The sequence below is a fragment of the Phascolarctos cinereus genome, unplaced genomic scaffold (genome assembly GCF_003287225.1).
Source record: "Phascolarctos cinereus isolate Bilbo 61053 unplaced genomic scaffold, phaCin_HiC Scaffold_1;HRSCAF=81, whole genome shotgun sequence".
NCBI lineage: Eukaryota > Metazoa > Chordata > Mammalia > Diprotodontia > Phascolarctidae > Phascolarctos > Phascolarctos cinereus.
This window is the reverse complement of record NW_027555514.1, coordinates 180,923,928-180,949,004: the sequence shown is the minus strand read 5'-3', so window position 1 is coordinate 180,949,004 and position 25,077 is coordinate 180,923,928.

The window sequence follows — 25,077 nt, the reverse complement described above, 5'->3', positions numbered from 1 at the left end:
CCTCTACTTTGTTTGATCGGTTGTCTAGATTCTTCAATTCTATCTCCACATTATCTCTAGTACTATTTCCCTTCCTTACACTCTTGAAGCTGTTATTCTAGGTTAAACTTCCATTCATTCTTTCCTAAGCTGTTGTACTAGTTTCCTAATTAGTTTCTCTGTTTTTAGTCTCTCTCTCTCTGATCCATCCTCCAGATAGATGCCAAATCAATTGCAAATCTGAATATGCCACTCTTTCTGCTGCAAAATCTTCAGTAATTTCCTATTAAATCTAGGATAAAACACAAACTCCTCAGCACGGTATTTAAAGTACTCACAGGCTGACACCCTCTTCCCGTTTCAGATTAATTCCATATTACTATCCTTCATGCACTTTACAATCTAACCAAACTACTCATTGGGAACCTAAAATTCCATCTCCTATCTCTATGCCTTTGCAAAGACTGTTTCTTGCTCAAAAAGTATTCCCTCTTCACCTCTGCCTCTTAGAATCCCAGGCATCTTTTTTTCATGACTGAACTAAATTGCTACCTTCTCTATGAAGCCATTCAAGCTTACTTCCCCCATTTATTCATGTCCTTTTCTTCTTCAAATCATTTTGTATTTACTTATCCAAGATTCTTGAGGGTAGAAATGTTATATTTTTATCTTTGTATTCCCTATGCCCATTACAGTGTCTAGTATAGAGTAGGCAATTAATAGATATTTATTGATTCATTGATTTAAATGAAATTTGTGACACCTTAATTGGGCCTTAAAGAAGGGAAGGATTCAACAGATGGATATAGGTGTGGGAAAGAGTCCATTCTAGTCATGGGTGAATGGTCTGAGTAGATAGGTAGATAGATAGATAGATAGATAGATAGATAGATAGATAGATAGATAGATAGATAGATGGAGACAAAAAAGGATAGGAGGATTCTTCAGGGATAAAACACAACATCCCCAACATGGCACTTAAAGTCCTCCACAAAATAACAACAACAAAAATACCTATCACACATACATATATACATATATGTACATATGCATGCATATGTGTGTGTATTTGTATGAGATGGGTTTGGTGACCACTTCCACTTATTTCATACAACATTTCTTCATGTACTCTTTAAGTTAAGCTATCTTTCTAACTATTCCCCAAACACAATTATCTATCTCTCACCTCTGTGCCTTTGCAAGGATGATCCTCCATATCTGAATATACTCTCCTTTCACCTTATCCTCTTAGTACCCCCACCATCCTTTAAAACATAGTTGGTAAGATTTCTTTTGATCATCCAGTTCTTAGAATTCTCTCCTTCTTGAAATTGTTTTCTATTTTTTGCATATTTCAGACTACCCATTCCTACCCCAATTATTCCTTTGTGTATCTTGTTAACAGTGAGCCTTATGCAAATGCTCTAGCCTTGAAGCCAGTGTTACATATACAAAATTAATGCCAGGTGATTTCTTGAGGGAGGCACAAAATAGTTTCTAGGGTCAGAAGCTGTTGTCTATCACCTTTCAAGAAACTCTTTTTCTCTCCTCAATGAATTCAGTACCTGGTCAGTCTTTTCTCCTCAATCCTGCATGCATTACATACATGTTGATGCTCCCTCAAACACCCTAACCTCACAGTTGCTCAGTTTAGTCATTTCACACAACCTCCTTCACCATCTCAGCCACACAAAAAGATGATCATACCCTTGATCTCGCTATCCCCCATAGAGGCACCATTTCCATTCTCTTTTCACAATCTACTGGCATTCTACCGCTCCTCCAGCCTGACAATCACTAAACCCTGTTCTTAGTTCACATCATGATTTACAATCCCTCAACCCATTAGTTCCTTTTTAGGCCATCATTCCGTCTACTATCTTATACTCTCTTCTCTTCCCCATCATCACTTTCAAGCAACATAGATGTGTCTTCTTCTGATTGCCCAGAAAGCAAAAACAAAACAAAACAAACTTGTGACATCAGTTTAATATTATGATCACTTGGATTTCCCCATCTGAAACCCATTTCATCACAAAGAAAACATGTGGACTTCTGCTTCCAGGAGCCAAGATGGCAGAATAAAAAGGTAGTTGCTCCCACTCTCCCCTATCAACCTCTGAAAACCCAGAAAATATCACCCTAGAAAAAAAAAACCCTGGAACAGCTGAACTAGAAGAAAGATGGGGAACAGCAGTGCAGCAGCCCAGCAAATGGGTCTCCCAGTGCCTCAGCAAAAATAAGGGAAGCAGCACTACAAAGGGCCCCAGGTGGATAAGCACCCTGCAGCATTCATCTGAAAGGAGCTGAAGAAAGCAACCTAGAGTCTTCCTAAAGTCCCAGCCTTGCTGATTCCAACCCAACACCAGGTAAGCTGTCAGAACCCTACAGCCTCCAACTGTCAACCAGGAGGAGATCCTGAAGCCCAGGTGGTAGAGCAGGCAAACACCAACACCTGGACCTCCCAGTGCCTCAGTGAGGGCAGATGAACTGGTGGAAACCAGCTCAGAAAACCACCAGGTGCCTCAGCACTCTACCACAAAGGAATCTCCCAGTGCATTAGCAGAAACAAGGGAGGCAGCATTGCAAGGGGCCCCAGGCAGATAAACACCCTGCAGCACCCATCTAAAAGGAGCTGAAGAAAGCTAAAGGAAAGGGAAAAGCAGGCAACCTAGAATTGCCTGAAAGTTCCAGCCTTGCTGATTCCAGCCCAATACGAGGTAAGCTGCCAAAACCCTACAGCCTCCAATTGCCAACATAAGAGGCCCCAGCACACAAAGCCAGTGACCAAGACCTAGGCTCCCAACACAAGAAGCTTGGGTCAGTGCCCTCTGTTCCCCAGCAGAAGAGCTCAATCTCTTTAAAGGCCAGGGAATAAAGAAACCATGAGTAAAAAGAAACATACCATAGATTCATATTATGAGAAGAGTGAAGATCAAGACAGAAATTCTGAAGAGGACAACATTGTCAACAAACCCACATCTGCAACATCAAAAGGGAATATGAACTGGTCTGAAGCCCAAAAAGCCTTCTTAGAAGAGCTCAAGAAGGATTTTAAAAGTCTAATGAGAGAGGTAGAAGAGTCCTTAGAAAATACAATTGGCCAATTGGAAAAAAAGTACACTGAAGAAAACAAGTACCTAAAAACTGGGAAAAAAAGTACACTGAAGAAAACAAATCCCTCAAAAATACAATTGGCCAATTGAAGAAGGAAGTACAAAAACTAACAGAAGAAAACAATCTGTTAAAAACTAGAATTGGACAAATGAAACTAATGACTCTGTGAGAGAGCAAGAACCAGGCAAACAGAAACAAAAAAATGAAAAAATGGATGAAAACATAAAATGCCTCATTGGTGGAACAGCCAATCTGGAGAATCAATACAGGAGAGACAATCTGAGAATCACTGGACTACCTGAAAAACATGATAAAAAGAAGAGCCTGGACAGTGTCTTTCAGGAAATCATGGGGGAGGACTGCCCTGGGGTCCTAGAGCCAGAGGGTGAAATAACCATACAGAGAATACATGGCTGGCCACCTGACAGAGATCCCAAATTGACAACGCCAAAGAATATAATAGCAAAATTCCAAAATTACCAAATGAAAGAGAAGGTGCTGCAAGCAGCCAGAAAGAAACAATTTAAATATCATGGAATCGTAGTCGGATTGCACAGGACCTTGCAGCTTCTGCATTGGAAGATTGCAGGGCATGGAACATGATATTCCATAGGGCAGGGGAGCTTGGATTGCAGCCAAGAGTCAACTACCCTGCAAAAATGGGTGTAGTTTTTCAAGGGAGGAGATGAATGTTCAGCTAAGTGGGGGACTTCCAGGCCTTCCTCATGGAAAGACCAGAGCTCAATAGGGAATTTGATCTTTGGGTACAAGATTCAAGAAACACATAAAAAGTTAATGGGACAGAAAGATACAAAATGTTGATGAGGGCAGACTGTTTGCATCCCTGCAAGGGAAGATGACACTTGTGGCTCTTGAGAACTGTATTGTTATTGCACCATGTTAAAGAAGTATACATGGGGGGGGTCGATGTTGATTGACTTTGATGTAATGATAAGGGAAATCTGGTCAGGTTGGATGAATCAAAGTGGGTGGATTGGTCTGATCTTGGAAGGTGTGCTGAGAAAGGAGGAGGCAGACAAGGGTAAATTACATTACAGGAAAAGACAGAAAATTCTATTGCAGCAGAGGGAAAGAAGGGACGGAGGTGAGCAGTTTTTGAACCTTGTTGTCATCAGATTTGGCTCAAGAAAGGAATAACATAGTCAATTAGGTATGGAAATCTAACTTGCCGTATGGGTAGTGGGAGGGAAGGGGGGAAAGAAAAGGGAGTGTGGAGGGAATGGATGGAAGAAGCAGTGGGGGTGAAGGTGAAGAGGGGGAGGAGGATAACAGAAGGGAGGAGAGATTGAGGGAGGCGGTGGTCAAAAGCAAAGTACTGGTGGGGGGGAAGGGAGAGAGGAGAAAGAAAAGCATAAACAGGGGGAAAAGGATGGAGAAAAAGACACAGATAGTAATCATAACTGTGAAAATTTAATCACTATTTTTTTTCTCTCTTCTGTTGAGTTTTGTTTCCTCTTTCTGATGGTTCCTCCTATTGGTTTTAATTTTTACTTACAACTTCACTGATGTGACAATATTTTTAATAGGAATGTGAATGTATAGCCTATATCATATTGTGCACTGTCTTGGGGAGGGTGGTGGGGAGGAAGGGGGAGAAAAATTTTAAGCTCAAAAGCATATGGAAGTGATTGTTGATAAATCAAAATAAATTAATAAAATTAAAAAATATATTTTTATTTTTGTTGAATATTTCAAAATTAAATTTGTAAAATTTTTAACATTCATTTAAGAATTTTTTGAATTTCAAATTCTCTCCCTTCCTTTTCCCCTTCCCTCCCCTTTGAGAACACAAGCAATGTGATCATGATTATACTTGTAAAGTCATGAAAACCATTTCCATATTAGCCATATCGTGAAAGAAAACACACACACAAATAAGAAAAATAAAGTTGAAAAAAGTATGCTTCAACTGGTATTCAGAACTCATTAGTTCTTTCTCTGGGAATGGATAGTATATTTTTATAACAGGTTCTTTGAAATTCTCTTGGATAATTTTCTTGATCAGAGTAGTTAAATATTTCACAGTTGATCAGCCTCACAATTTTGCCGTTACTGTGTACTGTGTTCTCCTTGTTCTGATCACTTCCCTTTGCCTCAATGCATATAAGTCTTCCCAGGTTTTTGTTTTCATTTTTGTTTTTGTTATTGTTGTTATTGTTTTTGGTGAGGTAATTGAGGTTAAGTGACTTGCCCAGAGTCACACAGCCAGTGAGTGTTATGTGTGTGAGGCCGGATTTGAACTCAGGTCCTACTGACTCCAGGGCTGGTGCTCTATCCACTGCACCAGCTAGCTGCCCCATTTCCAGGTGTTTCTGAAACCATTCTGCTCATAATTTCTTATAGTCCAATAGTATTCCATCACAATCATATATCACAGCTTGTTTAGCCATTCCCCAAATGATGAGCATCCTTTCAGTTTTCAACTCTTTGTCACTACAAAAAGAGCTGCTAGGAATACTTTTGTATAAACAGGCATTTTTTCCCTTTACTATGATCTCTTTGGGATACAGACCTAGGAGTAGTATTGATGGGTCAAAGGGTATGCAGTTTTATAGCTCTTTGGTTGTAATTCATTGATGTTCTTTTGGTAACCTCTCTCTCTCTCTCTCTCTCTCTCCTAGTTGAGGACTGAGATTTTCTTACATGTCTTTGATAACTTGCTTTTCTTAATATATCTTGAAAAATGATCATTCAGTACCCTTACAACTGTCATGGTTCTCATTTCTTTATATTTGATACATTTCCATTTTTGTTTTCTTTAGTGTCATTTCCTCTGGAAGTATATTTGGTACTGTGTTGTTAGAGTCCAAATGTAGTGACTTCCCTGTCCTTGATGGAGAAAAAAAAAATTCTTTGTGGAACTCTTCCAACTTCTACCTATTGTCTTCCATGTAGTTTCTTTCCAAATGACCTCATTATGTCTTTGTTTTGGGTTTCTTACCATTTTTTCCTTCTACTGCTTCTCAGTGTTTTATTAGGTGAAACTGTTCTTTATCCTGTACCATTATTTTCTGTAACATTTTTACAAATAAGTTTGATCCTAAGCCAATGATGCCCTTGTCCTCTATATCTTCCTAATTGGCAAGTAGGTTAAGTGTTTATTAACTAAACTGTGCTTTAGCCTCTTTTAGTTTTCTCATTATGCTGGTGGACTTACATTGATTAAACTTCTTTACACAATTATCATAATCAATGTTGATGTCTTTTCCTCTATCCATTTCCAGTTTTTTAGCTGAAACAATCCATTTAAAGAAGTCATGTTGGAGTTTTAACTGTATGTAATATTCTTTTTTTCATTTTTGTGGCTTTATATTAATTTTGATCCTTGCTCTGACAAATCAGTGGTCTGACAGTACATAGACAGCTAAATCAGGAATTACTCCCACATCAATAATGAATCATTTTCTATGAGTTAAAAGAGAATCAATTTTTTTTTGTATGTGTGCACATGGGCCATATCTAGCATTTTCCAATACCTTTTTTTAAGAAAGCACTCATGCTATGTGGATATGAGAATTGTGTTTCATCTATGTCTTTGGCCTGTCACTCTTTACTCTTGGTGCATACAATGCTCCGTATTTTTCACTATCTTCACCTAAGCCTGCCTTTATGTTGAAGTCACTGAGAATCAAGGGTATTTAATTGGGAGTATCTTTTCACATTCTTAGAATGTCTCTGTGTCTTAATTCTGTGCTATAGATGTTAGCAGATAAACTACAATTGTTTTCTAGTGGTCTCTAAGCAAACACTGTGATGACTGCTACAATTTGAGATGACTATGTTTCACGTGAAAAGTTTCTAGTAGCCTTTGGAATGAGCAATTAATCCAACTCAGCAAACTCTTTCATTTGTCCTTCCCAGGAGTGTTTGCGAGCCATCCTTGCATTTACACACGACTGCATTTTGTCTTCTGCTTTCCTTTATATAGTGAGGATTTCAAGATTTATGTGATTCAGTTCCTCCAGTAGAACAAGCAGCTCACATTTAGAGCACCAACATCACAGTTAATGTTTATAGATATCCTAAAAATTGTATGATTTTAGCACTCACTCTCTTTTTCTACCATTGTGCTTTCATCACTACAGGAGCAGAGGTGGTTGCAAAGGACTAAGGACCATTTTATATTTTCTTTTGTTTTATGAGTTGCTATTGCATAGTAATAATAACAGTAGCCATTATTTATATAGTGCTTTAAGGTTTGTGAAGTATTTTTTTATATTTATGTATAAAGTCTCAATGATCCTCACAACAACTTTATGAAATAAGTACTATTATTACTTCTATTGTCCAGCTAAGGAAATTGGGGCTAAGAAAGGTTAAGTGACTTACCTAGGGTCAGACAGATAGGATCTGAGGCAAGATTAAATTTCAAATGTTTCTGACTCTAAGTCTGGTGCTCTATTAGTTATACCATCTAGCTTTCTCATCAAGTAGTCAGTCTACCAGTCATGAGTGTCTCTATTCTTAGATAGGCTGGTACTCAGAAAACAGACATAATATATCGCTAAGACCATACTTGAAGCCTTTCTGCTATGGTAGAAGCCTTTCTGATATGATAGTGTTTGTCCTCCTCTGCTGTGGTCTTTGAGAACCCTGAATTATCTTCATAAGATGCTGAGACAATCACTTCTTATTTCTAGCAATTAAATTAGGTTAGATTATGTAATTATTAAAACTACAACTTGTTTTGTACGATTCCAGGTTTTCTTGTAACTTTGGGTAAAAAAAAAGTATAGAAGTTAACCTTTCTGATCCACATTTTCAGAATTATAGAATCTTAGCATTGAAAAGAATCTCATTGAACCATCTAATCAAATCCATACTTGAATAAGAAGCCCATTTACTAGAGACCAAAGATGTGATTTTCTAGTCTTCCCTTAAATACCTCCAGTGACCTCTGCAAAAGTAACTATAGCAGGTACAAGTAATCCTCTGAAATAGCTTATTCCTTTTAAAAATATTTTAAATTCTTATGAAAACTGTCTTTACATTAAGTCTAAATCTACCTCACTGCAATTTCCACTGTTTCTTCATATATAAAATAAGGGGGTTGGACTAGATTTTTCAATAGGTCCCTTTTATCTCTAAATGATATGCCCTGGGTGATGTAAACCAGTATGCTAGGGGTTTGACCACTCCTGGAAAAGTGAACCATTGAGTTCCTAGACCAGTAAGGATGAATTTTTGAATCTATGGTAATCAGAATAGGTGTAGAAACCTATGAAGTTAGGTCTGAAACAGCTTGTTAGCATTATATATAATTCCTACAGGTGAAATGTGCCCTTTCATATACCTCCCTTTCAGAGTAGTAACAATGTTACTTAACCCTTGCTCCATATCAACCTTGCTTCTCCCCAATTCTGAGTACCAGGTGACATGTCTTGAGCAATAAACTGAGCAATAAACTGGTTACTGAGCAATAAACATTTGATTACAGAAAGACAGAGGTGAAGTCCAAGGATTATTGTTGATAATAACACTTTCCCCACTGACTTCCCCTTTTCCCCTTTTCTGCTGCCTGCCCTCCCTTTTTCATAGTTAGTGACTGTGCATAATTAATTCACTATACAGTCTTACTGTTCCCATTTCCCCTTTGTCTCTCAGGAATCATAAAACCTTGAAGAAAAGGAATTAGCATGTGGAAAGACAGATTTTAGAGTATCCAAGGTAAATGGGAATATAATTAGGACTGCACTGGCTTGTAATTAAAAGCAGGATTTATGTACTTCCCCATTATCTGTGGAGATAACATGAAGAAGAAATATGGCTAATTTGGGGGTAGACATGACATTTTTAGCCCATAGCTGTGGAAATACCTACCTAGCTGTGGTAACCCTATAAAGTTACCTGTCAGGTAAAACTCTGACTACTTTATTAAGTGTCCTCAATCTCAGGGAATTGTTCTGCATATAAGTTGACTTTAATTTGAAAGTGGGTTTCCTCTTGTGCTGTCATACATAATTACCTATGGACTACCATTTAAGGCAGGAAACCTTGATACAGGTGTTAAGAACTAGATAAAACAAACTGACTCTACATTCAGATCAATATGGCGAAGAGACAGCTTTCCTGATTCTAAGTCCCTTGATATAGCTGGTTTTAACTTTTATTATCTTTAATCCTCATCTTAAGAGGAAGGCAGTAACATTCTTTTTTTTCAGATGATACAGAGTGGGATACAGGCTTTGGTTTAATAACCATATGATAGCTCAGTATTGTTCTTCTGTTTGAGGCTTTGCCATTACTGTGCATTACCATATTAGCAGGTGTATAATTTGGAGGCATTCATTTTAATTTATTTATATGTTTCATTTTATCAGCCTCTACTGAGGACACATTTGGCACTTTCTTTCACGTGCTGGTTTACCCAGTGAGTTGCTTCTCAGTTGTGTAATGAATATGTGCACTGGTAACTGAAGCAGGTGTTTAGGCTTTTGGCAGGATTGTTTCTTGGAAGATAACCAACCCAGCTTGCAACATATCCTGTAGAAGGAAATTTCAGTTCCACCATAAGTTTCTACTGTTCATATATGATAAGTATCAGAAACAACATCTAGGAGATTTTCTTGACTTTCATGGCTCTACTTTCTTTTCTTATTTTTTAAAATTACTTTTATTTCATTAAATATTTCCCAATTACATGTAAAAATTTTTGAGTCATTTTTAAAAATTTTGAGTTCCAAATTCTCTCCCTCCATTTTCCACTTCCCTGCTTCTTAAGAAGGCAAGCAATTTAATATTGATTATACATGCAAAGTCATGAAAAACATATTTCCATATTAGCCATATTGCCAAAGAAAACACAAGCAAAATAAAATAATTTTAAAAAGTTTAAAAGTATGTTTCAATCTGGATTTAGTATTCATCATTTCTCTTTCTCTGAAGGTAGATGACATTTTGCATTATGAGTCCTTTGTAATTGTCTTGGACCATTGTATTGCTCAGAGAAACTAAGTCTTTCATAATTGATCATTGTTACAATAGCAGTATTACAGTATACAGCATCCTCTTGGTTCAACTAACTTCATTTTGTATCAGTTCACACAAGTCTTGCCAGGTTTTTCTGAAACCATGCCCCATTTAATTTTTTATAATGGAATATTATTTCATCACAACCATATGGCACAACTTGTTCAGCCATTCCCCAATTGATGGGTATCCTCTGAATTTTCAATTCTTTGTCACCACAAAAAGAGTTGTTATAAATATTTTATATATATAGTTCCCTTTCCCTTTTCTTTAATCTCCCTTTCCCTTTTCTTTAACCTCTTTCTGATATAGACCAATTAGTGATATTACTAGGTGAAAGGGTATACATAATTTTATAGCCTTTTGGGAATAGTCCCAAATTGTTCTTGTAACACAGGAGCTCAACTCCTGGCATATTCACATTAGATTCAGCTGAACCAAAGAAAGACAATGGAGTAACAGATAGGGAATTCATACCAGTTTGTTACTCCAAGAGGTGGCCAGCAAGGAGGAGTTGAGAAAAGACACCCACGACCCCTACCCCACTTGATTTATAGGGAAATAGACAAAAAAGGCATTTTTCCAAGGAGGAGCTCACAAGTTTACATTAACTCTAGTGATATTATATTGACTTAGCACAGAGTACACACAGTAAGTGTTTACAATGTTAAGCATAAATGTTTATATTATGCAAGATTATAATAATAGTATGGTCTCAGTAGACATTGTTTATGGCCATGGTCCTGGCAACTAATATCTGTGATCCTGGGAACTATTATCTAAAAAAAGAATAACAGAAATCCACCTTACATACACTACCCCCCTCCAAGATCCTGGCCCTTACAATCTAAGAAGGATACACCTTTCAGGGTCCTTGAGCCAAGAAACTAGAACATTCCATCCACAATCCACAACAATATAAACTATAATAACAAACTACTAATGCAGCCACAAGGCCTAAAAACGTCAACAGGGTGGGTGGCTTTCCACCCCCAAGAAGTATTGGCTTACCACTCAGCAACAGGATCCTGAGAAAGGGCAGTGATCTGAGAAGCTTCCTGTTGCAATTCTTGAAGGGCCAAGAGACAGTGATTTGGGCCTCAGGTGTATAAACACAACTTTAGTATGAAACATAGCACACACTCCTCCTTGAGATGCAGTAAGGAGGTTTAGGGCCATGTAATTCTGCAAGACTACAGTATGTATCTGTGCAACTTCATTATTAAGTAATGAGCAGGTGCTATGGGAAGAATTCATTGCCTTAGCAGTGTGTACCTCTAGAGCAGTAAGCTTGTGTTGGGTCACAGTAGAAGTTGCTTGTAGGGGGAAAAAAAGGGCCAAAGGGTGTACCACCACATAATACATGGGGCACAGTGTCTGTGACTATGCATGTATTAGTAGGTGTATTTGGCAATGTTTTCAAAATATGGCCCAAGCGCAAAGACCATTTCAATTAAATGGAAGATATAGCCCACCATACTGACCACAAACCCATAGGTTGCCCCAAGGAAGTACGTGGGCACCATTTCTAATACTTGGATTTTGGTACCACCAGTCTTCTGGATTAGGTGTTTTCAGAGTACTGACAATCTTTATGGTGTAATGTAGGGGAGTAGGTATCCACCCCATCACCGTAGTGTCTGGCCTATCAGTACATTCTACACAATACTCAGCAGTAACCACCAGCTCTACCATAGAGGCAGTGGTCCATCCCAGCCCTTCCCATGCAGAAAAACCTGGGGGGGGGAGTGATGAGTTTTGTTAACCTACTCACTGATAATGAGTCTCATGTGCTGGGCTGTCTTATCCTTCCACCCCTCTGGGTCAGTCCAGGTAGAGTTTCATAGATGAATTCTCTACAACAAGCCAAGTACCATACTAGTCAGAATCTCAGTGCAGACCCAACAAGCTGATTTATTGACCACCCTAGCCAGTGTATGGACCCAATCCATGAATGAGTTGGGTTCTGCGTACCTTAAGGACAATAAGACAAATGGAGCAAAGTCACTAACAAAGGCAAATCCTGACCATCAGGAAGTATACATGCAAGTGATTTATCTTGTGATAACACCACAGCTGGATTAAGGTTCCAGACTGGTTTGGTGTACCAGACTTTTACCCCTCTCCCAAAGGGAGTTACAGAAGGGTCAATATGCAGAGCCACAGGGGGAGTGTGGAAAACCCACAAAGTCAGTACAAATGTCCCCCACAAAATAGCTGTCCCCTCCTCTGTGTCACAGTCAGCAGCCACATGCCTACCACAGATGGCACACAAAGAAGTCCCGCTTGTAGTTCTGCCCACCACAGGGGCCAACAGAGCCAGTCAACAAGTGTTGGCCTGTTTGAAAGTCCAGGGCCATGTCCAGACCTTTGTATCTCCTGGGATCAGCATGGTAGGTGCTGGCAAAAGAATATTATTTTGCTGTCCCAAACCTGACTTCAACAACTCATCTTTAGTCTGTACTTGTAGTTGTATTGGGTAGGCAGCATACTGTAAAAGGGCATATAGTGGGGCCACCCATTCTCACTGAGGCCATTCATTAAGTGTTTAAATAACAGACTGCAAACAAGTGCCCCACTCTTTCATAGTTCCTTGTTACACCTTCAGGGCCTGCTTCAGCAGCCCATTATATTGTGCTATGATGCCAGTTGAGGGCCACCACAAGACCACCTTCTTATTCCCCATATTCTCCATTCCTTCTTTGATTTGAGCTGGTCCTGTATGATTACCACACCAAGTGTAATACAGGAACTCCACTCCTGGCTGGTTCACATTAGATTCAGCCAAACCAAAGAAAGACAATAGAGTGACGGGGATTCATACCAGTTTATTACTCTAAGAGGCAGTCAGCGAGGAGGAGTTGAGAAAAGATGCCCATGACCCTAGCCAGTGCCCACTTGGTTTATAGGGAAATAGACAAAGTCTTCTTTGCCAAGGAGTAGCTTACAAGTTTACATTAATTCTAGCAATATTACTCTGACTTAGCACAGAGCATGCACAGTAGGTATTTACCATTTTAAGCACAAATGTTTATATTATGCAAGGTTGTATAATAACAGTGCAGTCACAGTAGACATTGTTTATGGTAATGATCCTGGCAACTAATGTCTATGATCCTGGGAACTATTATCTAAAATAGAATAACAAAAATCCACCTTACATACAGTTCTCCAGAATGGTTGAACCACTTCACAACTCTACCAACAGTACATTAGTGTCCCTATTTTTCTACATCCTCTTCAATATTGTAATTGTCCTTTTCTGTCATGTTAGGCAATCTGATAGGTGTGAGTGGTATCTCAGAGTTGTTTTAATTTGCATTTCTCTAATCAGTAGTGATTTAAGGCATTTTTTTTTAATGAGACAGTATTGATAGCTTTGCTTTCCTCTTCTGAAAACTACATGTTCAAATCATTTTCCTATTGATCAAATAGGGAATGGCTCTTATTTTTATAAATTTAGTTCAATTCCCTTTATATTTGAGGAATAAGACCTTTATCAGAGAAAATTGCTGTAATATCCCCCCTATTTCTTATTTTTCTTCTATTTTTGGCTATATTAGTTTTGTTTGTACAAAAATATTTTAATTTTGTGTAATCAAAGTTATCTATTTTACTTCTTGTAATCCTCTCTACCTCTTATTTTGTCATAAACTCTTCTATTATCCATATCTGACATTTTTCTGTGCTCCCCTAATTTACTTGTAAATCTTTATGCCTAAATTAGTTATCCATTTTGACCTTATCTTGTTATATGGTTTGAGATGTTGGCCTATGCCTAGTTTCTCACAAACTGCTTTCTGGTTTTCCCAGCAATTTTTGTCAGATGTTGAATTCTTACCCTAAAAGCTTAGATCTTTGGGTTTATTAAACACTGGATTATTATGGTAATTTACTACTTGTATTGTGAACCTAATCTAGTACACTGATTCCCCACTCTATTTCTTAGTCAATGTCAGATTGTTTTGATAATTACCATTTTGTAATATAGTTTGAAATCTGGAACTCCTAGGATTGATATAAAGAAAACAATTCCTAATAATTAGAGCTATCCAAAAGTGTAATCCTAAATCTGTATCTTTAAAGCTTTTACCCATTGTTTCAAGTTCTGCTCTCTGGTGCCAAAAAGAAAGCAAGGTAAGTCAACAAACATTTAAACACTCACTGAGTACCAGGCATTTCACTAAGGCACAGAGGATTAAAAAAAATGGAAAAAACACTCCTTGCACTAAGTAGCTGACATTCTAATAGGAGAGACAACATGCAAACAATTATGTACATTCAGGGTAAATTAAAGGCAGTCTCAGAGCAAAGGTATTGATATTGAGGAGGAAGAGGAAAAGCTCCTTATAGATTTAAAGTGGAAGTTGAAAGAACCCTAGCAAGCCCGTAGGCAAAGATGCAGAAGGAGAGAGTTCCAGGCATAGGGGACAGCCAGTAAAAATGCATGGAGTCAGGAGATAGAGGGTGTTGTAGTTTCCTGGAAGAGTAGACTTTGAAACAGATGCTGACTAGCTGCATTTTTTACAATTGAAATTGAAATAGGAAACAACAAGGAGTTTTTAACCCCAAGTCAGAGTGAAGGGTAGATGTAAAATAGAGGTAAAAAAAAGACAGATTTAAGCCTGAAGGCATTAGGTAGCTGGGGTGCTTTGCTCTGTGTTGCCTAGGGGTAAGGAATCTCTTTCTGGATGGGAAAAAATCCATTCCAGCAAAGGCTGACAGAAACAGACTACTTTGAAGGAGAAACTACAATCCAGATTTTTCCCTTACTTGAGTGTATTAGGACATTTGATTTTTCCAAAACAGCTATGCTGGGGGGAAGAAATGAGATTTAAGCTAAAAGAACAATAACAGACAATTGCTAAGGACTCCAGCAAAAATTAGAAATGGAACTTCCACAAAGTTGTGCCCAGCATCTGGGCTTGGTAGAAACCAGTAGTTGCTATGGAACCAAGTACTGAGCAGTGGTCATATGAGATCAATAGGGGTCAATGACTTACATGACGTTTTTATATGCTCGCCAGAATAGATGTTTGTAAGAGACTGTATGCCAAATGAAATGGGCCCAATTGGAACAGTGTGATGACAAAGTTTTATAACACCAGAGGAGGAAACGAACTCTCAATGATGACACCATGGCTACATGTACTCCCCACATATATGCTCATCCATTTGTATTCACTGTGTATCTCTAGTCTTATCACTGATGGTAAATTAACAATCAAAATGCAGTCTATCAGTTTATTAAGAACTTAACAACATGCCAAGCAACATACTAAGTGCTGGGATAGGAAGAAGTAGAAATAGGCCGTGCACTCAAGTAGCTTATAGATTTAGTCTACTCCTTGAGAAAAAAAAAATAATAGAGTCTCATCATAACAGGGATTCCCTGCCCCCACCCCCCACCCCAGTCTGGTGAATCAGCAGATAAGAGTGCTGGGGCCTGGAGTTAGGAAGACTCCTCTTCCTGAGTTCAAATCTGGCCTCAGGCACTTACTAGCTGTGTGACCCTAGACAAATCACTTAACCCTGTTTGCTTTTGTTTCCTCAACTGTAAAATGAGCTGGAGAAGGAAATGGCAAACCACTCCCTTATTTTTGCTAATAAAACCCCAAATGGGGTTATGAAGAGTTGGACACAACTAAAAAATGACTGAACAACAGTAGTCTGATGGTTAATTGTATTAAATGCTTCTGCTTTCTGAAAGAGCTATATTGGAAGGCTGAGATTGGGGGAAGCCTGTGGATTTTAAAACAGAAAAAAAAAAGAAGAGGAATAAGTGTTTACATGTGCCAGGCACTGTCCTATAAGTATTTTACAAATATCTCATTTTTTCCTCTCAAAAACCTTAGTAGGTAAATGCTATTATCCTCATATAACAGAGGAGGAAACTGAAGCAAGTGGTGATCAAGTGATTTGCCCAGTGTCATACAACTAGTAAGTGTCTGAAGTTGGATTTTAACTCAGGTCTTCCTGACTCCGGATCCAGCCATTGTGCTTCCTAGCTTCCTCCTAATTCCAGGACTAACATTTTCTCCACTTAGTTGACCCATTCTGCTTTAGGTATGTATTTTCTTGTTGGTAAAAGTGAAGGCATCAAAATAAAACAAAGGTTCTTAAAATGTGGTCTCTAAACTCATTTTAAAAATATTTTGATAATTATATTTCAACATAATTAATTTCCTTTAAAATATTACATATTTTATTTTATTTTAGTTACTTAAAGTTATCATACTGAGAATTCATGAAAGTGCCAAAGGGGCCTATGACTTCAAAAAGGTTAAGACCCCTGACTTACTTGACAACTCTAAAGTTCTATTATCTGACCTTGGATTTATGTAAATAGACCCTCTCCTACCCTCCCAAAATAAAAAAAGCCCAAAAGGTTCATTGTACTTAAGAACAATAGATATCATTTTATTTAAGAAGGGCTGTGAAAAAAAACATTGGCTGCAGCCTTTGATCAACAAGGTCAAACATAAGAGGTTCTGTAAAAGACCTTATCGAGGATTTTTTGACTAGAAATGGTGAAGAGCTAGTACTGTAGAGAGAATGAGGAATAATAGAAATCAGCAATCAGAAGGTTGTGCTGATAATCTCGCAGTATTTTTAAAAAACTTAGACGAAGGCCTCACAGTATGTAGGTAAAAGGGTATGATTCCCACTCCTAGGAACACTTGCTGTAAATGGACATAAAAGGAGGCTGGCTGGCTGACTGTAAGAGCTTATCCAAGTACAGTATCTGCACAAGCATCCAGGTGTCTCTCTGAGCTCAAACTGCCACTCCTTACTTCCAGAGCACAAGTATAAAGGTTTCCACATCCCAATTGTCAGCAATTTGCTCACGATGATCTGAACATACTCAGACCACAAGGTTTCTTTCCTTCCCCTCAATTGCTTCAATCAGGGTTTCTATCTAATTCAAAGGTATTTTTAATCCCATCAAAATTCATATTTCAATTGACTCGTTGTCCTTATTCCATAGAACGTTGATCTCTTTCCCAACTTTGTGTGATCCTCAAGGATTACTCGTTCAAATATAGGGATTTGGTCAGAAGACCTGGGTTTCAATGCTGGTTCATTGTGGGAGGAGGTTTACTCCTTTGATTTGAATGCTCCCCACCCCAAGTAAGAAAGTGCATGACAGTCTCGAGCTAGAACATAGGGATTTTGCTCTCTACCTCCACCCTGAAGGATATGCAGTAGTAGTCCTTAAGAGAATATGCTAAATATTCCTAATACTTTAGAATATAAAGTAACCAGCCTACTGAAATATTATATCCCAGGTTTCATCTGGCAATATCCAAGAAGTGGATGTTGTCCCTTGGAGGGGCTGATTGTCACCAACTTCAAAGTGAGATGGATCGAATGGGATAGTGGTGAGACAAAAATCCTTCTGACCTCCTGCCTTGTGACTAGGACACCAAGCACCATTTGGTCTAAGTTCTTTGGAGTATTGTTGACTAGGGTTGACATCAAGAGGCTAAATGAGCTTTCTCCTTTAATTTCTCATAGCATATGCCTGTACCTCTCCCCTCCCCCTTTGCATCCATCTGCCTCTCCTTTTTATTATAGCCATTGTTTATGTTCTGTGACTCCATTCCACATTAAACTGTAAGTTCCTTGAGAACAAAGCCTACATATATCATATGTGTCTTTGTGTCCCCAGCTCTGGGCTCAGTGCTTTGCACTTAGATGATTAATGAATGTCTGTGCAATTAAATTAAATCATTGGTTGACACAACTTGTTCTCCAGGGAGAAGTCTTGGCTGTTGCTTTTCATCTTGACTACTCCTACCTCAATACTCTCAGCTTTTCTAATTCTGACCCATTTTGTTGACCTTGTCTATTGTCTGTCCCTCTAACTACCCAGTACTGGTTTCCACATAAAACTTCTCCCGTTTGATCAGTGTGCCTTCTTTAATGAAGGGTCTTAGTTCTTATGTCTGCCCCATCCTGGTCCCTGAGCCCTCACCCTGATCTCGGATCCAATTTCCCAGGATTCAGTTTGTTTGAAAAAAAATGTCCATTAAGCCTTGTAATTAATCAGTAGCAAACACCTGCTTTTGGTCATATAACATTGCCTTGTTCTGGAATGATGAATAGCAACAGCTACCAGTTTGATTTCATCCATCTTCTACCCCAGTGGGAACATCCCTAGAAACTCAACCTGATCAAGCCCATCCAAACCCAGTTCCATTCAGGAAGGCATTAAATTAGGAGTCTTTAAATCCTCTCTGCCTAGGATCAAGATAAGCTCAGCATGTGAGGACAGGGCTCAGATAAAAGTAAAGGTTAAGTAGATACACCTGTATGTATTAGAAGGCTCTGTGAAGACTCTGACAATACTATATCCAAAAGAGAAAAAAAATCGGTGGAAAAAAATCACGACAAATAGGTCCAGAATAGAGATCCTGGGAACAGCAGAAGCTACCAGTCAGAGACAACTGGATATACATTAAGTGACAATTTCATTTCTTTCTCTTCCTTCTCCCTTCATCTCTTATTCTTGCCCCTAGCTTCTTATTCTGCTTAACCTTTCAACCCCATTCCTCTCCCCAACTAGTGCAACCTCTAAAGATCTTTAGATTACCCTTGAACAATATTCCACTCATTTATTAGATAACATTACAGTAAGTTTAAGAATTTTCTTTTTCAAATAATTGAAAGCCCTCCAGCATATCTTATGAGTGGTAACAGTACAGTGGATTGTCAGTGAATAGAGTGCTAGAAGGTAGGGGAGCTACTGTAAGACATAGTTTCTTCAGCTGTTAAGTAAGAACAACATTGGATCAAGAAAAGTGACAGTCATGAGCTACAGAACTTGACAAACCTGTGTAGTATTTACCCACAGACAAATCGATTATTTTGTTACCTCCCTGGGGAGCAAGGAGAGGCAACAGTGACGAGGCCTGCCAAAGACCACCCCAATAGTCAAAGTTCACAGGACACAACAGGGGAGGGTTTGAGAGCCTTGTTGATTCTGGCATCTGACAGGATGGACTCCCAACCCCCACCAAGCACTTCAGGGCCCCAGACTGCAAGCCACAGCTCGTTTCCCCACTCCTTCTCTTCCTGCCAAGTCTGTCAGGGAGTGCTGTGGTGCAACCACATCATCCCAGCATTATCCAAAACCCTGAAGTAATTACAAGGACTACAGGAGCTATTCTGTCCCTTGGCTACTGTTAATCCCAAGTCCACAATTGGCAAATTGTAATGTTTTATCAGGTGAGTTTCATGTACGTATTGACATAAAACATAATAAATAAGTTTTCAGTAGTTATAACTACATAAATATATTTGCTAATTGAATGAGGACTGTCAGCTTAAGCAAAAGAGGGTAAATTAGGGTGGGAAAGAAAATTGCAGTTTCTTGAATTTAAATCAAATCCTAACAGAGCAAAACAGTTTAGGTATATTACCACGGTACATAGAGATTCAGTACATGTATTTTTTGCTATTGTATAATAAAGAATTAAACAAAAATTCCCTTTATTGGGTTTCCATGTTTCTAGATTGTGGACAAATCGATATTTCTAGCCTACGCATACATTTTACCTAAGGGCTGTGAGTCATGTTTGTTTTGAAAGAAATAGCACTTAACAGCTGTCAATCAAATGGAGTGTAAGAAACACAGAACTCTTTAGGAATTTCTCTACCTCCTCCTCAGATCTAAATATAACAAACTGGCATGGCTGTCTCAGTAAATAGCTAATCTGAGTAAAAAAGGTATAATTCCAACTAATCAGTGTAAGTAAAGATTTCAAGGCCCTTGCTCACAGGTCCTTTTTGAATGCGTCTGTGTATGTGTGTATGTATATATAAAAGCATATGTGAATATGTGAAAAGAAACAGCCCAGGTTTCCACTTCAGTAGGATAGGGTTTTAATTGTTGATGGCAATGAAGGCTGGAGGAGAAAGCATTGATTTGAATCAGGGCTTCTGGCTTCCATCCTTACTAACTATATGACCTCAAGGAGAAAGCTATTTACTTTCTTTTGTATTATTTTATCCATCTTCAAAATGATCCTTATTTTTATACTACTGTCCATTTTCTACTGACTTGTCTCTATGCATGTTAAATCAATATTCCAAGATTAAATAAAATGAAGAAATGGCTACTACCTGGTCTGTTGAATATAGATAATTTGATTCAGGAAAGGTTGTGGTAAATTGTTGATAAATGAACACTATGGAAAATAGATACTAGGAAAGTTGGGGGTACATTCTTTTGAGCTAATCTATCATATTCCCCCCATTTAGTTTGTGATACCACTAGTGACTAAATCCTGGGCTGATCAATCTAGTACTTCTCATGTTTTTATATTTTTCTAGATGTAGAAGACACACAAACTATTCTTCATTCTTGATTAGTTAGGGAATGCAGATTATGTTTAAGATTTCACTGTATCTAACTAATAATTTCAGGGAGGGATTTGTGCAGGCGATAATTCTGTGGAAAGTTGGAACTAATATCAGAAAATAAATATAAAGAAAATAAAAAGTAAATAAAAGAAATTAAATAAAGAATAATAAAGAAAATAAAAAATAAATAATAAAATAAAAATGAAACAGACTAGAATGGAAGAAAATGTTAAGCATCTACCATATACCAGGCACTATGCTAATTGTTGTATTATCCCATTTATTTGATATTTACAAAAACCCTGGGAGGTATTCTATTATTATCATTCTCATTTTACAGTTCAAGAAACTGAGGCAAACAGGGTAAGCAACTTGCACTGAGTCACAAAGATAGAAAGTACCTGAGGCCTGATCTGAACTTAGGTCTTCCTAACACCGGGTCCAGTACTGTATCACCTGTATCACCTAGCTGGCTATGACAGAGAATTAACCTCAAAGCCAAAGAGACCTATTTTCAAGTTTTGTCTTTGACATGCATGAGTTACATAACTCGAGGCAAGTAAGTCCCTTTGCCTCTCAGTGTCTTGGGCAACTCTGAGACTCTCTGTTGCAAAGAAGGTACCAACGTATATTGATGGTCATACCAATGATGTTATAGGTCCAGTAGCTGTGTAAAAATATGTAAAAATAAAGCAATTCACAACTATTTATTAATAATATGTAATGTACCAGGTGCTGGTTTAGGCACCAGGAATACAAAGAAAAGAATGAAACAATTCCTGCCTTCAAGGACTTACATTTTAGCAAGGCAACAGCATGGATATATAAGTAGACATAGACTAAAATGTTCCATACATTTTGACCCAGAGATTCTACAACTAGGCACATACTTCAAGCAGCAAAATGAAAATAAAAGGTTCCACATATACTAAAATATTTATAAAAGCAGTTTTTGTGATTGCAAAGAACTTGGAACAAAGCAGATGTCCTTTGATTAGGGAATAGCTAAATAAATGGGACTACATGAATGCAATGTAATTTTACTGTGCTATAAGAAAGGATGACTGTGATGAATATAGAGAAGCATTGAAAGATTTATATGAACTGATGCAAAGATGAGTAGATACAGCCAAGAAAACAATATGTGCAATGACTATAAATACCACCATGACTAATAAATAAATGAATGTTGTAAAATTACAGAGAAAAAGAAAAGATATGAGAAGGCTCTTCCTCCCCCAACTACTTTGCATAGGTAGGAAGTCCCTGGGTGTCAAACATTACATATGTTTTCAGATTTTGAAAATCAGTGTAGATGACTGTCTTTTTCTTACTCTTTTTAATTTCTTTCTTTAAAAAATATTATGTGGGATAGCTCTCTGAGAAGGGGAAGGAAGAGGGAGAGAGGGGAGACTTTAGGAAATGTGAAATAAAATATCAATAAAATATAGTTAAAACTTTTAAAGTAAATGCAAAATTTATACAAGGTAATTTGGGAAAAGAAATCACTTACTGGGGATATCAAGAAAGGCCTCCTATAGGAAGTGGCACTTGATCTGAGTTCTGAAGGAGACTAACAATTCTTAAAGATGGAGATACTGAAGGTGTGCATATCAAATTCAGAGAATGGCCTATACAAAGACATAGAGATGGAAGATGTAATAGTATGTGTAAAGGATAGCAAGGAGGCTTTTTTAGCTGCATTGTAGAGTGTGTGAGAAGGAAAAAAGGATAATAAGAATAGAACAGTAGGCTAGAGATAAATGGTGAAGGATTTTAAGTGAGTGTGTGTGTATGTGTGTGTGTGTGTGTGTGTGAGAGAGAGAGAGAGAGAGAGGTTTGTATTTGATTCTAAAGGCAATAGAGAGCTACTAGAGCTGGCAGAACCCTATTTTGGAAAAAAATCTGGGCACCATTGAATTAAATTGAGTTGAACAACTATGAAATGTGTCCTGTGTATTAAAATTGGGTTAGATATATATACTATGTTTTGGCTTCCATGGAATAAGCTTAATTTGGGGGGCTTCTCAATAATTGTGCTCTTCTTAGCTCATGCTCTTCCGCTGTTTTTTTTCTGGGAATGTCAGAATTTTCCTCATTCTGCTTTCTATATAATGTCTTTAGTTTTTTTTTTTATCAGTATGTTAATAAGGCATAGAACATAGAGTTTATTACACTCATGAAGAATATAAAATGGACTCATACTCAAGTATATAAATAAGCAAGGAAATTTTCTCCTGTGGTAAGGCTCACTTCCCCATGTACTTACACAGTCATTCCAGATTTACCCCACTTCCCTCCCTTAAGTGAGAAGGAAAGAACTTGAAGTTTTAGAGTATTAAGGAACCACCATGCTCATCCCAGGGAGCCCCACCTTCAATAAGAGGCTATATGGATTGGCCCCAAGGAAGGAAAAAATAACTTGAAGTTTCTAAGAAATTCAGCAATGCCCTCTTTTGGTGCTTTCCACCTTTCTTTAAGACCTTGGTCCACATGACTCATAGTGCCACTAAAAGACAAATTATAAGCTTATTCCTTTGTTTTGTAGTGTTGGATATCATTGTTCCTTGGATTCACTTCCCTTTATTCCATAGAGTAGTATAGACACTCCCTTGTACTGTTGCTGCTGTACGCGGTCCTTCAGCCATTCTATGACTGCAGCTACTATAGCTACTCTTGGCTTCGTATTGCTGCTGCTACCTTTTCCATTGCTATCATTTCTGAACTTGCTACTCCTGCTTCTTAGAAAAGCAAAGGTGGATGGAATGTTGTACTTGGAACTAGGAAGACTTAGGTTCAACTCACGCTTTGACATTTACTAATTGTGTGACCATAGAAAAGTCATCTAACTTCTCTGATGTCCCCTGTATCTTCAAACTGTACATTTTTATCCATTGGCATTTGGAAGGATTCTGCATCGTCTGCTTGGGCAGCCTGAATGCTGACAGAAACTGTCAGCTTTGGCCCTCCACTCTCCAGTGTTTCTTCTACCTTCCTAATGAAGACTCAAGACAATTGCAATGAGCTGGCACAAATCAGTGTGGATGAGGAGGGAAGCACTGATGATAAGAGTTGGAAAGACAACTCAGATAAAGTATGTACTAATATTCAGTACAGCTTGCTTATGAGGCTCAGATGAGAATGGATAGAAAATACTTTGTACACTTTAAAGTGCTTTGTAAATGTCAATTATTATTCTATAAAATTTCACTGCTCTTTTAGACTAATGTCCATCATGAAATCATATGATAATAGATCCAGAATTGAAAGGGACCTCAGAGGGCATGTAGTCCAACTTTCACTTTACAATTGAGGAAACTGATTCTTAGGTGTTTAAGTGACTTGCCTGTGGTCACAGAGCATTGACTATTACATAGAAGCAGCATTTGAACTCATATTTTCTGACTTCAAACTATCCCATAAGATTGTCCAGGCCAACATATCTTAGAGAGACTCAATATATTTCCAGCTTTTTGCAGTGACCCTTGCATCTCTACCTGCTGACACAAAATAAAGCCACGTGGTTAAGCTGTCAAAATCTACACACTTGCCCTTAGTGAAAATTCTTTATTCCTTACTGCTAGCTGAGTTACAGCAACTGGATTATCCCTTAAGTTAGTACTTCTAGCTGAGCCTTTGTTAGGCCAAGGATAAAAACTCACATGTCTTTGTATTTGCCCTTCCAAGCCCTAACATAGATGCTCTTTCCTCCTCTGCCCACCTGCCCCACCATGACAAGTGCCAGACCATGAATTTTCTTGAGTCCCAAATAAATAAAGTCTGAATAGGGTGGAAATATTAGAGGATAGATTAAAAAAACCTGATAGCTGCAGCACAAGTCCTAAGTCCCTATTGTCCTTTAGTTAAAAAATGAAAAACAATAAAAACAGCCAGAACTATAGTCCCTACAAATGTTGCTGGGTACAAATGTACAATTTATATGTACAGAGCACATAGTATCCATTAGTTTATATATATAAATATATATATAAATATATATATATATACACACACATATACACATATACATATATACATACATATATATACAGTTACATTCACATTATTTTTGTTGCTATTAAATTGTTTCAATAACGTCCAACTTTTGTGATCCTATTTGGAGTTTTCTTGGCAAAAATACAAAATTGGTTTGCCATTTCCTTTTCCAGCTTATTTTACAGATGAGAAAATTGAGGCAAACAGGGTTAAGTGTCTTGCCCAGAGTGACACAGCTAGTAAATATCTGAGGCCAGATATGAACTCAGGAAGATGAGTCTTTCTGACTTCAGTCCCAGCACTCCATCCACTGTGCCACTATCTGTCCATATTCACATTATACTGATATGTAGGCTAACCATAGTCAACCATGAGATGTGCATTCTGTAGACCAGAGCACTCATATGCAGATATATAGTACATAGCTCATTTCACTCTGTATCATTTCATACAAGTCTTCCCATATTTCTCTAAAATTGTCTCTTTCATCATTTCTTACTGCATAGTAGTATTGTGTGATGTGATGTCGATGTACCATAATTTGTTAAGTTACTCTTCAACTTATTTAGTTTTTAGTTCTATGCCACTATGAAGAAGAGCTGCTACAAATATATACATATGTATGTA